General features: G+C 34.5%; 1 long non-coding RNA gene across 1 annotated transcript in view; it reads right to left on the minus strand.

Moving 5' to 3' along the window:
• LOC137630151 (uncharacterized) overlaps nucleotides 1-2500 on the minus strand; it is a 90003-nt gene that overhangs the window by 52621 nt on the left and 34882 nt on the right. The window contains exon 2 of the long non-coding RNA XR_011041678.1: nucleotides 2057-2154. This is a non-coding gene — a long non-coding RNA (uncharacterized lncRNA). The remainder of the gene's footprint in view (nucleotides 1-2056; nucleotides 2155-2500) is intronic.

Below are 2500 nucleotides of genomic sequence, written 5' to 3' on the forward strand. Positions count from 1 at the left end.
ATACCAGCAACTATAGCAGCAGCAACAGCAATAGCAGCAGAAACAGCAATTCCAGCAACAATAGCAGCAGCAACAGCAATAGCAGCAGAAACAGCAGCAATATCAGCAGCAACAGCAATAGCAGCATTAACAGCAGCAGCAGCAGCAACAGCAATAGCAGCATTAACAGCAGCAGCAACAGCTGCTACAGCAACAATAGCAGCAGCATTAACGGCAGCAACAACAGCAATAGCAGCATTAGCAGCAGCAACAACAGCAACAATAGGAGCAGCAACAGCAATAGAAATAGCAGCAACAATAGCAACAGCCATAGCAGCAACAATAGCAACAGCAATAGAAAGACCAGCAGCAACAGCAACTATAGTAGCAACAATAGCAACAGAAATAGCAATAACAATAGAAATAGAAGCAGCAACAACAGGAATAGCAACAACAACAATAGCAACAGCAATAGAAATAGAAGCAGCATTAACAGCAATAGCAGCAACAATAGCAACAGCAATAGAAATAGAGGGCAGCAACAACAGCAATAACAACAATTGCAATAGCAATAGCAACAGCAATAGAAATAGAAGCAGCAATAACAGCAATAGAAATAGAAGCAGCAACAACAGCAATAGCAACAACAATAGTAACAGCAATAGAAATAGAAGCAGCATCAACAACAATAGCAGCAACAATAGCTACAGCAATAGAAATAGAAGCAGCAACAACAGCAATAACAACAATTGCAATAGCAATAGCAACAGCAATAGAAATAGAAGCAGCAACAACAGCAATAGCAACAGCAACAGCAGTAGAAATAGCAGCAACAAAAGCAACAATAGCAATAGCAACAGCAGTAGAAATAGCAGCAACAAAAGCAACAACAGCAATAGCAACAGCAATACAAAAAGCAGCAACAATAGCAACAGCAGTAGAAATAGCAGCAACAGCAAAAAAAAACAATAGCAATAGCAACAGCAATAGAAATAGCAGCAGCAACAACAGCAACTATAGCAGCAGTAACAACAGCAACAGCAGCAGCAACAACAGCAACAGCAGCAGTAACAACAGCAATAGCAGCAGAAACAGCATTTCTAGCAGCAAGAGACATTTTCTAAATGGAAAGGTAGAGGAGCGTTGTGAAAGTGCTCCAAACGACAGCTATGCTCCCGGAGCAGGTCTAAGAGCGTGTATTACTCAAGGGTGACTTTGCAGAAATTTAATGAGGCACAAATTAAAACTGAGGCGGCCAAGAGAAATTGAGGCATAGATCAGGGCCGTGTACATAGACATACGAACACACACACAGATATGTATGTATGTATATATATATATATATATATATATATATATATATATATATATATATATATATATATATATATATATATATATATATCGTCTCCTCCTACACATATTGACGCAAAGGGCCTCATATATATATATATATATATATATATATATATATATATATATATATATATATATATATATATACTGTATATATATATATATATGTATGTATATATATATATATATATATATATATATATATATATATATATATATACTGTGTATATATATATATATATAATATATATATATAATATATATATTTATGCATACATATATATAAGTGTATACAGTATATTCAAATAAGCCATATATATTTTTGATACATTAATGTCTGGATTCTCTTAACGACCTCGGGATCAGAGCCCCAGGCGAAATCAAACAAAGACAAGAGCTTGTGACCGGCCGGGAATCGAACCCTGGTCTGGCAAGCCTGTATAGACAGTGATATATATATATATATATATATATATATATATATATATATATATATATATATATATATATAAAATAAACTTCAGAAACATCTATGGCAAAATGGATCTTCAAATTCAAATTCTGTTCTGTGAAGAAATTGCCACAAAATGCGACCTCATTGAAATATGATAATACCGTGACCTTTACCAGTGAACTTGAACAATATATTCATAATAGGAAGAATTCTTTATCATTTTTATGTAGGTTAGATACTGAACAAAATATCTATCTATCTACTTACCAAGGCACTTCCCCTTTCCTCTCTTCGCTCCTCCCAGCCTGACGAGGGGTTCAACCGAGTTTGGCTGGTACTGCTAGGGTGCCACAGCCCAGCCTCCCCTGTTATCCACAAGAAAATATGTTAGATATTAATAAACAGGTCTATTTGAAGGCTATTCTGTAGCAACAAATAGGAAGAGGAAGTAATGAGATTAATTATAGACTTATCTCAATGGTGGATTAACTATGATTTATTTGATTTATTGATTTTTATTAATAATTATAATACTTTTAATTAATAAATATGGAAACCATTTGGATATGCTGTATTACTAACACACGCCTTTGTTAAATCTATCATTATGAATACTTCTCATTATCATCATTATCTCCAATGCCTATTGACGCAAAGGGCCTCGGTTAGATTTCCCCAGTCGTCACTATCTTGAGCTTTTAAATCAATACT

This window comes from Palaemon carinicauda, chromosome 38, assembly GCF_036898095.1.
Source record: "Palaemon carinicauda isolate YSFRI2023 chromosome 38, ASM3689809v2, whole genome shotgun sequence".
Taxonomy (NCBI): domain Eukaryota; kingdom Metazoa; phylum Arthropoda; class Malacostraca; order Decapoda; family Palaemonidae; genus Palaemon; species Palaemon carinicauda.